Source organism: Crinia signifera, chromosome 4 (assembly GCF_055691185.1).
Source record: "Crinia signifera chromosome 4, ASM5569118v1, whole genome shotgun sequence".
In the NCBI taxonomy this organism is placed as follows: domain Eukaryota; kingdom Metazoa; phylum Chordata; class Amphibia; order Anura; family Myobatrachidae; genus Crinia; species Crinia signifera.
The window spans coordinates 132,218,314-132,231,839 of record NC_139220.1 but is presented as its reverse complement, the minus strand read 5'-3'; positions in this window follow the sequence as shown (position 1 = coordinate 132,231,839).

Below are 13,526 nucleotides of genomic sequence, written 5' to 3'. Positions count from 1 at the left end.
CGGCAGGGTCCCTGCAGCAGATGGGTACTAGTAGCGGTATTGGCAATACCGCTACTAGTTCCCATCCACCGCAGGGACCCCGCCGCTGACTTTCCATCTGCCGCAGGAACCCCGCCGCTGACTGCCCAGCAGTTCAGCCAATGTGTTTTCAGACTCAGCGGCACAGGTTGGTGGTGAGTGGTGGGTGAGCTCTGGCCGTGGCCTGCGGGTGCTTATCATTTTTCAAGGGTGCTCAGGCCCCAGAGCACCCACGGAATCGGTGCCTGTGTTTGACAGGTAAAAGATTTTTCTCCTCAGAGCAGCCATCTACTTTCCTGCACTCATATGAACTGTCTTTCTATATGAACAGACAAATGGAAATAAAATGTACAGTGTATATAAAAGATATCCTCTTCTTTTCCTGCCACTTCACTACCTGACCATTTCTTCATATTCCGACAAAAAACATTGAATCTTGGGGATTCTGCCCTGTGCTATTGTTTCCATTAGTTTCATATGCCTTTTGCATATGTAAACTAAAAGCAAATTAAATCAGTTTTATGGTTGCTGACATTGTAAACATCTACTGTACATTATATTTGTTGACCTTATGAAATTTATATGTTTCAATGGGCCAGATGCTCTAAGCTTCAAATAGTGATAGAATTGAGAGTGATAAACAACCAGCTCCTGTCTATGATTTTTCAAACCCAGCCTGTGACATGGCAGTTAGGAGCTGATTGGCTGGTAGTTTATCCCTTTTTGAAGCTTAGTGCACCCAGTCCAATAACTGTCTACATTTTAACCCAGGCAACATTTCATACTATCTATATCATTAATGTCTGCCTACATATTGAGTGTCTATATATATAGCCCATGTTGACATTTTGGTTGGCTAAATATTTTACTTGTCAAAGTTATGGGACCAAATGTACTAAGCTTGAAAAGTGATAAAATGGACTGTGATACTGCACCAGCCAATCAGCATTTAGGAGCTGATTAACTGGTTGTTTATCAGTCTTCATTTTATCACTTTTCAAGGCCTAATAAATCTCCCCAATAGTGTCTACATTATGAATGTCTAGTTGAAGTAATAATTCAGATCCTTTGGACAGTGCCGAAAAACCAGGTCAATTCCCACCAAAATTAGGTTGGTTGTTAGATGCTGAATGACACTTTGAGACACAACTGGAGAGCGCTTAAAATAGTAGTGAGATGGAGAGTTCTGAAGAAGCACAGTATACACAATACAAACATCACATTACATCAATTCATCGCTTTGCAATCAACCTTTTATTACATAAACATCTTTCGTTTTCTTCTAAAACACAGTTTTTCTATATGTATCCTATGTAATAAAAAGGCTAACTACTGCTTACCTCTATAGGGGCGAATTGAAGTGTTTTTGCGCAATAGCATCCACTAGATTGTGCTGTTGGGCATGGATAGCCCTCAGCGCTGACATTACTGTTGTTGTTCCAACATTTTGATAGGCTGGTAGCTAGTTCTTAAATATTAATTGCTTACAATTTCATTAGAGTAAAACATGTAGGGTGAAATGTAATAGGATGAGAGATTCAGAAAGTGAGAGATTTGGTAAGAAATCTCCAGGTTTTTTAAAGCGGCAATCATTTATACTGCAAAATCAAACTGGTTTTGCAGTGTAAATGATTGAAGCTTTAAAAAACCTGGAGATTTCTTACCAAATCTCTCACTTTCTGAATCTCTCATCTTATTACATTTCACCCCAACTGTTTTGTGGAGTGAAACTGACTGTTCTACGAAGCAAGCAAGGCCGCCAAAATGTGTTGCCTTCAACTTTTCATCTCTTTTAAAAAAATAATAATATTTATTTAAACATTAGTTCTACAGAGATAAAGACAAGAGCAATATACATTGAAAAAAGAATACTACTACAAGCATATTATAACATTTTCATTTAATTTTAATAAAATGCTGCAAAATGAAGTTGTGCTAATAATAACATGTCGTGTTTATTTTATAATGTTAATGATAATGTTTTATAATGCGGGCCCAGCAAATACCAGAAAGGTTATTATTGATTTCAAATGATTCTATACTGCACCACAAGAACTGACACCAAATCCTGTACCCAACTTTTTCTTGGAATAATAGCTACAGTAGATCACAGAAACAAAGAGAATTATCTCCCCCAGTCCACACATAGAACTTTGCTAACTGTTGCTGTTACTTTGTCTTATTTTTAAATAACCCATATGCTACAGTAAATCATCTTTCTCACTATTAATAATCCCTTGAGACCTTTACCATTAGCTCCATTAAAATGACCAGTGTACTTGTTTCCTAGCAGGGCGCCCACTAAGCTATTTGCTTAGTGGGCTATTCTGCATAGTGAAATCGCATCGCATCGCATGGCTTTTTGTGCCTTGCGATTTGTGCAATGCGATGTGTGATGCGATCTCAGTAGTTAATTTATTCACTACACCCTGAGTGAAATCGCATTGCGCATCGCATGGCCCTTTTTTGTGGCATGAGATGTGAGATGTGATCTCAGTAGTTCATATGGTAAAACACCTAAAACACCACCACTCTCCACGTCACCCCGAAGCGTGGCGAGCCACCGAGCCCGAAGCGTGGCGAGCGTACGCGGATTACTTTACATGTATTCCGCGGCCCCTCGCCACGCTTCGGGCGCGGTGGCTCGCTGCGCTCGCCAAACTATATTGAATCAACTCCGCGCCGACAAGGATAGTGGGGGTAGGAAAAGGTCGGAGGACGCGTTCCTCCGCCCCTCGCGGGGCTCGCTGCACTCGCCACGCTTCGGGGTGAAGTGGAGAGTGGTGGTGTTTTACCATATTAAATACTGAGATCGCATCTCACATCTCACGCCACAAAAAGCCATGCAATGCGAGGTGTGATGCGATTTGACTACGTTAGCGTACGTAGGAAATCTCGGCGCCCTGCTAGGAAACAAGTACCATTACCAGCACTTACATATACCTGTATTTACAGATTTTTCCGATTACCCATAGAACTGATTAAGAATTTTCTTAACATGGGAAATTGGACACAGCAGGTCAAATATGAGCTACAGTATACATCCATGGCTTGGTTCCATGTTCTACCAATCTGATCAGCTAATTGTCAGACATTAATGATCAGCAATCCATTGTGGATTTGGCAGAAAAAAAAAAAAACAGCATTTTAAACATCCCCAACTCACAGATCCTGATAATTTTTGGAACGAAAATAGTGAATCAAGGATTTCCAACACGTTGGATTTCGTTTATCTAGGCATCAGTAGAATGAAAAAGTGCCCAGATATTTGCCTGATGCATGTGCCCTTCCAATTAGAGCCACTGCACATGGTCTATATCCTGCTGTGTAGAGAGTCATGCTACACCTAGGGGAGAGGAATCAGTATTTAGGGTAAATGGATTTTAAAAAAAGTCTAATGACAGCAAATGCCCTAATGTAGGGGTTCTCAAACTATTTTGCTCTGGGACCCCATCAAACATTAAACATTATTACAAGGCCCCAGCAAGTTACCACAGAATGGCTGCCACATGTGTGGTCAATGAAGTGAAGTGACCGCTATTGTGACAGGGAGGCAGTGGGTAATGAGGGGATGGGAAAGGGGGATGAAAAATGGAAGCAGAGGGTGTTTACTTAATGAGTTATCCCCTGTCCCCCCTCCACAGACACACTAATCTGATGGTCAGCAACATGGAGTCGTGACCCCATGCTGAGGTGGTTGGGACCCACTTTGGGGTCAGGACCCACAGTTTGAGAACCGCTGCCCTAGTGCAACTATAATAAAAAGCTAAAATGATCGTGAAGACTGATGCAGCTTCTCACACAAACTCCAGCAGGGACGTGCGTTGAGGTAAATGGCTGAGGAGTTCCTGGCAAGTACCAGAGTCAGATTTGAACACAATATATGAGCCATGGGGTACATGCCGGCATTATACACATGTGCAGCAGAATACACTGCTTGAGATTCACTGAATTTTGATAAGAGATGTACCGAAAAGATAGTCAGGTGAGGCACTGCCTCACCTGCCATAGACTTTTTACTCCAGAGTGTTTTTTATATTTTATTTATTTTCTACATATTTTATAAATTCAAAACTCTGGCATATACGTTAGTATGACGTGAAAGGCTGCGCCTCACCCCACCGCACGCCACTGAACTCCAGTGGCTGACACCAGGGGCAGATTGTCCCCACAGGCAAGAGTCCCAATGCACCTGTTTGGCTGCCTATCAGCCAGTGACGTTTTGTTATATTTGGGGGATAATGGTGTCGTATCTTGTTGAGATGTTTCCTTGATGGAGGCGGGGTATTTTTTGAAATGTGCAGGTTTGTGGTTTGTCACAGCAGCTTAAAAGTCTGGGGGCCACTAGACTGCCAAGCATATTGAAACCAATGGCTTCCACACAGGTGTAGTGATGTATTAATTCCGCCAACAGCATTAGTGTTGGTTCTGCCTACATTTGATTTTGATTTTCTCAGGAACACTTTTAGTGCACAATCTGCCCATGGGGACACCAACGTGCCAGCTGCTGCTCAGTAGCAGGATCCAAGTGCTGCACTGTAACATTACACGCAGCACCTCCTCCCGTCACTGTGTAATAACCAGCACTGCAGTAATAGCACCCCCCAGGGGAGCTTGAATCTCTGAAACCCCCAGAGTGGGTCCATAGTCCATGCCGCTCCTGTGAAGCCATTACCCATATCCATTATGAACAACTACAGTGCATGGGTAGATAAATGCGGCAATGGATGTCATAAGGGCAAGACACACCCTTGGTTTAACCGTTGTTGCACCTGTTCAGGCCATACTAGTCTTCACATTAGACATTAAGCCCATCTCTGTCCCTCTGAGCAGATTAAAAAGTTGTTACATCACTGCAATATCATCCAACACATCTAATCATCCAATAAGTTTCCTTGGTCATAACCTATGCAAACTAACCCATATTTTTGCTTTCACACCCCTACTGTGAAGCCACGCCCATTTCTGCGGCATGCCCATACGACACATGGATAGATGGGTGCCGGACTAGGTGTCATTGGGGCAAGTGACACCCCTGGTTCAACCAGTGTTGCACTGGTTTAGACCATACTTTGTTTCCGTGAGAAATCCTGGTCTTGACATTAGACATAGTCTTACAAAAAGGTTTCTACAGAATTCCCTGCGCCTAGAGCAGCAGTAAGAAAAACACCAATGAGAATAGATTGTGGAATATGGAGATTCTTAACAGCACTCTATACTATAAAAAATAAATTGGTAATAATACATATCCAGTGATTGCAGGGCAAGTGAAAGGGCAAATACATTTCCACTCTTATTTTCTTCAAAATGTCTCATTATACAAAAAAATCTGACAAAAATGTTCATAGTGTAGTAATTAAATATACAAGTTCTTAATAAGATAATTCCAGAGGGGAAAAGTTTCTTCAAATATGGGACTGTGACAGCAAAGAAAGTTAACAACATATAGTTCACCATCCACTTACACAAATGAGAATATGTAGCTTTAGATAATCTGTGGGTGGTAGAATTGAAGAGAGAAAGGACATACGGTATCTTAAACATTACCTAAGAGAGGAATAAAGTTTAGAGGAAAATTATAAGATTAAGCAATCTTTCATGGTAGTGCGACATAATACCTAGAAATAACTCTTTCGTTTCATGAAAAAGTGAAACTAATATTGTAGGAATAAGTTGTATGAAGTTGTAAAGACTTTGTGGCGTGTAACTTGTTCAGCTAACTATGTACTGTGGAATGCACCTCTCTACCCTCTATCAATAATGGTAATGGCTAACATAGCAGGAGTCACTTTGTTCCAGAAACTACAACACAATTGGAAGGGTATTAAACATCACAGATGAATCACCTTTTGGGGTTATTACTATACCACATCACAGCACATTCAACCCTATCTTCAAGTTGTGGGTTTAGTAAGGAAATCCCTAACCGACTCACTAAACCCACAGGAACAAACACACTCACCAGTCAAGGGAATAAACCACAGGGCACATTTATTAGGCAAATGACTTGACTCTCCAGGAACGCCTATGTAACAAAAAACTTGAAGGAAAACACATGCACTTACAAGTAAAGTGGGTACGCCACTGGCACATTTAGTAGAATTTGGGACTGAAGCCCTGACAAACAGTGAGTGGTATGGATTGATGCTTTGTTACAAGAAAAGTATAGAGTAGTATAACCCTATGGGGGTTATTCTGGTTGATTCACAAGGATGCAAATTCACAGCCTTGCGAGTCCTCCAGACCCTGCGCGCTGAATGCCGGTCCACCGCCACCCCCCCCTTCTTGCATGCCGCATCTGTTCGCACTGGCTGCGAATGGATGTTTAACATAAACATACATTTTCAGGCTATGTGTAAACACCCACATCATTCAATGGTCACCGACCATCGAATGATGTAGTGACTGCACGCATATCTAAAGTGACTCTCAGGTCACCTTAGATATGCGTGCACATTCAACAGGAAGTGGGCTGACAGCTGACATCGGTGATGTCAGCTGCCCGCCCCTGGCACCCACGTCATGGGCCGCTCACCATGGGATTGGCCAGCATTTTCACGGGAACGTACATGAAACGCTGGGCGTTCCCATGGGCCTGACTATCCACCGCCGCCCCATCCCTCCCGCCTGCAGTCTTGGGTGCATGCGCCCTCTGAACAATCTGTTTGCTGTGGCCGCATGCACCTGGCGTATGCACCTGCGCAGAAATGCACCGGCGCATGCACATACGCCCAACATCTGTTCGCACGGGGGATGCAAATGAATCAGAATAACCCCCTATAGTAAGGATTACATGTTTCAAAAGCATTCACTTGAAGTAGAGTAAATAAAAAAAATACAATAAATAGCACTATCATAATATAAGATGAGGTAACATCTAATTACAATTGAGAATAGAACAGAATACTGACAACACAACAGCTGTACTAGAATACTTTTATTTTTGTGACAAACAGCTGTAGGTAAGCGGAGTGGTATAAATGATTTGTTCGGGCTGTGTCTATACAGTACTGATTATTGTACATCTTGTTGCATTAGTTCTTAAAACAAAATCCTTTATCAGGTATCACACCTGCCCACATGCTTCTTTTTCTGCTAATGGGAGATTGGGATAGGATCAGAAGATAATAACTATGGATCTTTCTTCTGGATGACCTTTTTCTTGGTGTTAACTCCATTCAAGCTACTGTATCTCAGTTTTTTTCTAAGGGTTCACAAGGTGACATCTTAAAGATGTCCCTATGTAGATAATGGTTAAGCTTGTCCCCTCCCTTGTGCAATAAAATACACATTGGTACACAAGATATAAAAGAATCTTATGTAGGTGCCTTGATAATATTTATTAAAGGGATAAAATGAAAAAGAATTGTAGAGCAAATAAACAATAACACCAGTCATACAATATACACATTTACCCTGATATTTCCATTTGATTTCAGATGTCACACAATTCAGCAACTGTTTCAAATATCACTAAACTGGATACCAGTTTACTCTGCTATAACCTTCATCGGTTCCAACCAATCTCCAGAGACTCTCAGTAGCTTCCAAGCTATTCCCTGTGGCTTTCCAAGCCCATCATCTCACCATTGATTCACCATCGATGCACCATTGGTTCCAACCATTCTCCAAAGCTACAGTTGACTTTACATAGCTGCAGCAGCAGGCCTGACATGGCTGTGATGTCCGGACCGATTCCACAAAATGATCTGTCCCCCCCAACAGTCCATTGCCACCCCCACCGACTTCTCTACTGCATGCGCAGAATTGCAGAAATCACCAAATAGTGATTTCTACCCTTTAGCGTTTGGGTCTGAATATGGGGGTTGGGATCGTTCGCTCGACCAAAAGTAGGTCGACAGTCATTAGGTTGACACCATTAGGTTGACATACAGCAAGATCGACAGAGGTGAAGGTCGAGAGGGGTCTAGGTCGACAAGGGATTAGCTCGACACATGCGGTAGGTTGACTTGAGTTAGTAGTGGATGGTAGTACATGAAATACTGCCTGTTGGCACAAGTCTGCTCATAAAACAGTCAAAAAACCCATGTCAACCTTTTGACTGTCGACCTAACCCATGTCGACCTAGACCCCTGTCGACCTAGTCCCTTGTCGACCTTCACCCATGTCGACCTAGATCCCTGTCAACCTATTTGGGATCGACAATTCAACTGCACCCGAATATGGCCCTTACTCTTTCAAAGTTGCTGAGAATGCTTTCCACCAACTAACATTTAAAAAGACACACACACACACACACACACACACACACAGCCAGTGGCGTAACTATGGAGGGTGCAGGGGATGCAGCTGCTATGGGGCCCGGGCCCTTGGGGGGCCTAATAGCACAGCAGGCATCCCCTGCACCCTTTTTCCTTATGCTCGCTTGGCTGAATGGCAGTGTCGGTGGTGCCGTCTCTGCCCCCTCCCCCCCGCTAGCGAAGATGCGCTGCTACATAATGAAGGGAAGGTGGTGGTCCGACTGTATCAGCCTTCCCCCCTCTCCCTGCTTTGATGCTGCCGGGGACTGACGTCACTATCTAGTGACCAGCCCCTGCGTGAAACACGCTGTGCTGCTTGCCTGCTCTGTGTGGGAGACCCAGGCCCTGGGAAACAGGAGACACGGAGCTGTCAGTGCAGGAAGACTGGGCACTGACAGCATCAATTGTACTGGTAAGAGGGGGAGGGGAGGGGGAGGGAGGGAGGAACAGGGCAGCCTGAACTGTGGGTCGGAGGGGAGAGGATGTGAATAGAAGAAGAAAAAAGTGATGCAGGTACCCCCTTCTCATTTTCTTCCCTGCTCTCTCTCTCTCTCTCTCTCTCTCTCTCTCTCTCTGTCTGTGTCTCTCTCTGTATGTCCTCTCTCTCTCTCTCTCTCTCTGTCTGTCTGTCTCTGTATGTCTCTCTGTCTCTGCATGTCTCTCTGTCTCTGTATGTATGTCTGTCTCTCTCTCTCTCTGTATGTCTCTCTGTCTGTCTCTCTGTCTCTCTCTGGCTGTCTCTCTCTCTGTATGTCTGTCTCTCTGTATGTCTCTCTCTCTCTGTATGTCTCTCTCTCTGTCTGTGTCTCTCTCTCTGTCTCTCTCTTTCTCTGTATGACCCTCTCTCTCTCTGTCTCTCTCTCTCTCTCTGTATGTCTCTTTCTCTCTCTGTATGTCTCTTTCTCTGTATGTCTCTCTCTGTATGTCTCTTTCTCTCTCTGTATGTCTCTCTCTCTGTATGTCTCTCTCTCTCTGTATGTCTCTCGCTCTGTCTCTCTCCACCTCCTCTCATTAATCCCTCCCCACCATGTCTCTCCTTTTTTTCTCCCTCTCTTCTGCTACAACCTCCCCTTTACACCCCCACCCCTTCCATATAATCTCTCTCTCTCCCTCCCCCCCCCACACACCTGTCACCCTCTTCACCTGTGGCGGGGGGGCCCTTTCAAAATTTTGCTATGGGGCCCAGAAGGAAGTAGTTACGCCCCTGCACACAGCTGTACATATATAATAACGTTGGTTGTACATCCTATCAAGAGTTAATGTACAGTATTATCAGTAACATAGATTGTATTGGTAAAAATCCAATGTATTAAAACTGCATACAAGATGCATTCAAATAAAGGCTCAGTGGCGTAACAATGGTCCCGCAGACCCCGCGGCGGCTTGGGGGAGCATACACCAACGGGGTCTGCGGAGGCAGGTGCGGGAGCTGCCTCCTGCTTAAGGAGCAGAGCCCCGGTTGAACCTGCATCACCGGCACAGCAGCTCCCCGGACACTTAACAGCTGCAATGACACAGCTTTTGTACCAGCAGCACTTCTAGCTTCTGCTGGAGACGAGCAGAATAAAATAGATCTGCTCTGGGCTGCCAGACAGGCATTGCAGGTGTTCCTTGGACTGTTCAGGGAGAAGAAGCTCATTAATTATGCAAAGGGACCTGCAGCATTTAGAACTTCCGAATCCTCCTCACTGTAGAGTCAGCAGAGGCAGGCTTGTTCATTCTGCTGTGTGGGGGCCGTGCTTATCTTGGCAGACATTGCAGCTATGAGATCTGCTGCCAGGCAACAGCTGATGCCGTCTGAAGTTAGCCAGCCCATTTACCCAGTAGTGCTCTGCTGCTCAGTCCCACAGCATCTCTCTGTGTTTCCTGCCTCTTTGGGTTCCAGCAACACAAAGCCCAGGTAAACTGTGATTGGCTGTGTGGCTATATGGGGTGCTTATGTGTATATGGTACAAATGTGTATGGGCGGGATGTATTTAAATACATCGCCGCCCTTCGCGCCCCCCTGCCGCGATGCCACCGCATATGTACTAACATATGCGGCTGGCATCGCGGTGCGGTGACGGAGGCCCCCCGTGATACCTAGAATGTGGTGTGAGGGGGGTCTCCGTCACCTCCCAGCCGGCTCCTGCATCCCTCACGCGGCGTCATGCCGGGGACAGCTAAGCAAGCTGTCCCCGGCGCCTCCTCCTCCCCCCTGCAGCCGGAAGGACGTCCGGCTGCGTCACTAAGGGGACGAGAGGTTTACCTTCCAGGGTCCAGGAGGACCCTTCAGGAAGGTAAGCCAGAGGGGGGGTCGGCGAGGCGGCGGGTTTGCGTCGTCGTCGGCGGGCGGCGAAAAGAAGCCCATAGGCTTCTATAGGGTATCGCCACCCAAAGGTGGCGATACCCTTCACTGCGGTATCATTTTTGATACATAGGAAAATGCGGTAAAACCAGGGTTTTACCGCATTTTCCATTTGATACATCTCGCCCTAAATACTGGCTGCATTATTTTTACACTGCAAATTAGATTTCAGTTTCAACACACCCCACCCAAATTTAACTCTCTCTATACATGTTACATCTGCCACACCTGCAGTGCACATGGTTTTGCCCATTTTTAGATCAAATTTGTACTGTGATAAGATCTGAATAAGGGCCAAAGGCCCATACACACTTTGAGCTGAAAGTCACTCAAAGCAGTGCTATGCAAAGCCATCCTACCCCCACCGACAGCGCCAGGCAGGGGGAAAGACGCTCAGTGTATATGCACTGAGCGGCTTTCCCCCCAGCGATGAACGCGATCATTGCTGTCCATACACGCTGGGCATAGTCGCCAAGTGTGTATGGACCTTAAGTCTAATTTTAGTTATTATGCATTCCACTCATTTTACAAAGTGATGTAAGTTAAAGACATCTTTAATAGAATCAGGGGCGGATTGGGATTTCAAACCAGCCCGGGAAATTTCTCAAAGCAGCCCTTTGGCGGCAGGATCTCACACGCACGCGCTTCCCAGTTTCAGGACGGCGCTGCGGCGGCATCCTGCCCGTCTCCTTTTCATGGAGGCAGGCAGGGATAGGGAGGACGGTGGGACGGCGAGGAGCACCGGGGAGGCAGCGGGCGGTGGAGCCAGCTCCGTAGCCACGGGGCGCGCGCAAGCGTCTCGTGTGAGCACGCCCCTGGCGAGAGCCGGCCGTGGAGAAGGTGGACAGCATTGGACTCTTATTGAACCGAACAAGGGCTCCGGGGACGCCTGGGTATATCAATCTTTGCCTATTTGTCTGCATTTCCTTGTAGACCATTCTATTCGATGAGAGGCTGATGTTTTACACCTCTGTTTTTTTTTTGTATATGTTGAATAAATAAGCGGTATTACATTATACCAGCTTTTAAACTTTCTTTTGCATGTACACTAATTTCAATCTGGATGTTTTGAGGACCAGTCGGTGACGTTACCGCCCCCGTACAAGCGATACTGTCTGCTTAACCTGCAGACCATTACAAAGGGTACGAGTCTGAATATCTCAAAGTACCATCTATCTAAATTGTTGTATCAATATTGTATTTTAGAAAAACAGTATTACACTATTGCATGTTTTCTCTCTTTTCATTTTTCGGGTTAAAAAAGTCAGAATGAAAAGGAAAACTATAGGAATTACTCCAATCAGCGCCAAGGATTAAGTTGGCATTTTTTGTCTATATTGTATCTACTGTGTATGGAAGGTGATTCATACATTACCAACCAAATCCCAGGCTGCAGATAGCGCAGGAATCAATTCTCAGAAAATCCATTCGTTTTAAAGGGGGCTGGCGATAGAATCACCAGCCCCTGCCAAGCTGGAGCCTGCTCCATCTGTATTACTGGCTAATAAGCAATCATTGGTGCCCAGTGGTACCTGTAATATATACATTGCTGGCCTATGCCAGCAATGTATATATTACTGGCTAATACTGCTAAACCTTAATGGTGCCTGTAATAAATACATTGCTGGCCTGTGCCAGCAATGTATATATTACTGATTAATACTGCTAAACCACATTGGTGCCCAGTGGTGCCTGTAATATATACATTGCTGGCCTATGCCAGCAATGTATATATTACTGGTTATTACTGGTAAACATCATTGGTGCCTGAAATATATACATTGCTGGCCTATGCCAGCAATGTATATATTACTGGTTAATACTGGTAAACATCATTGGTGCCCAGTGGTGCCTGTAATATATACATTGCTGGCCTATGCCAGCAATGTATATATTATTGGTTAATTCTGGTAAACATCATTGGTGCCCAGTGGTGCCTGAAATATATACATTGCTTGCCTATGCCAGCAATGTATATATTACTGGTTAATACTGGTAAACAAACATCATTGGTGCCCAGTGTTGCCTGAAATATATACATTGCTGGCCTATGCCAGCAATGTATATATTACTGGCTTATAACATTGGTGGCCAGGGCTCCGTCTCCGTACTCTGAGCAGGGCAGGGGGCGGGGCGAGCAGGCTGTGTGGCGGGCGGAGGGAGCAGCCTCCGTGTGGAGCAAGCCAGCCCATACACACTAGGCGACTTTCAGCTGAAAATCGCCTAGTGTGTATGCCCCACCAATGCAGCGCAGGCTGAAAGGTGATAGTCTTTCAGTCCGGCTGACCGCCGCGCTCCCTCCCTCCCCCCTCCCCTGCTCTAGATCATACTCACCAGCGCCTTCCGCACCGCTCCGTCAGGCTGGCTCCACATCCACACTGGAGGTTGCTCCTCCGCCCGGACACACAGCCTGCTCGCCCCGCCCCCCGCCCACTTGTCCGCACCGCCCCGCTCTGTCACTGACTGTCTGTGGCAAGTTCACTTCAATCCAGTCCACCGATGCCCGGAAGCACTGCTGGCGGCCGGCCTGACCTCTGAGTAACCAGGCCGGCAGTCAGACATGACAAGCCGGCCCGACAGAGGGTGGATTGGGCTGGCCCAGCGGGATTTATCCCGGTATCCCGGTGGCCCAATCCGCCCCTGAATAGAATACTATTTTTGACTTTTGCAGTGAAATAATTTCTGTTTAAAATGATTTCCTCCATCTTTGCTTCTGTACAAAACCTATTGACTGAAATAGCAGCATGAGTTTGGTTAATTTTAACAATTGGAATTTTACTTTTAGTCACACTTTACATCACATCTACAGTAGAGTGGATCATTCTTTAAACATCGTCAATCATTTACCTTCTGGGCAAAGAAAATGTCAATTCATGTTTTTAGCAAAAAAAAAGTACTTT